This window comes from Wasmannia auropunctata, unplaced genomic scaffold (genome assembly GCF_000956235.1).
Source record: "Wasmannia auropunctata unplaced genomic scaffold, wasmannia.A_1.0 LD336004.1, whole genome shotgun sequence".
In the NCBI taxonomy this organism is placed as follows: Eukaryota; Metazoa; Arthropoda; class Insecta; order Hymenoptera; family Formicidae; genus Wasmannia; species Wasmannia auropunctata.
Window position 1 is genome coordinate 275351 of NW_012026886.1, and position 761 is coordinate 276111.

The following is a 761-nucleotide window of genomic DNA, read 5'->3' on the forward strand; positions in this document are numbered from 1 at the left end:
AGACGTGTGCTCTTCCGATCTCTCCGAAGGCGTTAACTCCTGGATGCGCTCCATACCTGGACTTTGAATTGTGCACGTCGAACCAGTTGTTCACTACCGCAACAAATTCTGCCAATTTTTCGTATTCTGCATTTTGTATTAGCCCATTATCGCCAGCCCACTGGATCGCTGAAGAAGATGTGTGCCACCAAAGTCTCGCTGCTGATTTCACAGATTGTCGTTGCGAGCCCCGAACATTTAATAATTGATCCGTTATACGATAAGCGACACGTAGATCGCCAGTTTTGCCCATATCAACAAGTGTCTGGAAGATTTTACTAGTAAACAGTTCATTGCTGCCGCTTAGCAATAGTTCTTCATCAAGAAACCAATTCCTCAGGAGTTTCAACAGATGTGGAACATCTGCGAAAACAAATATTTTTTTCTCTTCATTGACAGGATGATAGAAAAAGTAGTTGGTGGGAGTGATGTCCAACTCCTTCCAGACTCCTCGGTTAACCAGGTCGGAAACTACGACAACAACTTGATATCCAGCATTGTGGCAGAGTGTTATGGCCTGTAGCAGAATAGACTTGTTCATGGGCATCAAATTTGTAATAAATCGGTTGTTTCCGTTTTAGTTTACTTTAGTTTAGTTAATTTAGTTGCTAAACAAACCGCGAACCATGATGACCTGCACTTTTCCATGTGGGCCAACCAATTTTTCGAGTTTAGCACCGAAATTTACTTTAGAGGAAACGGCCATCTCGTCGAAACAGAGA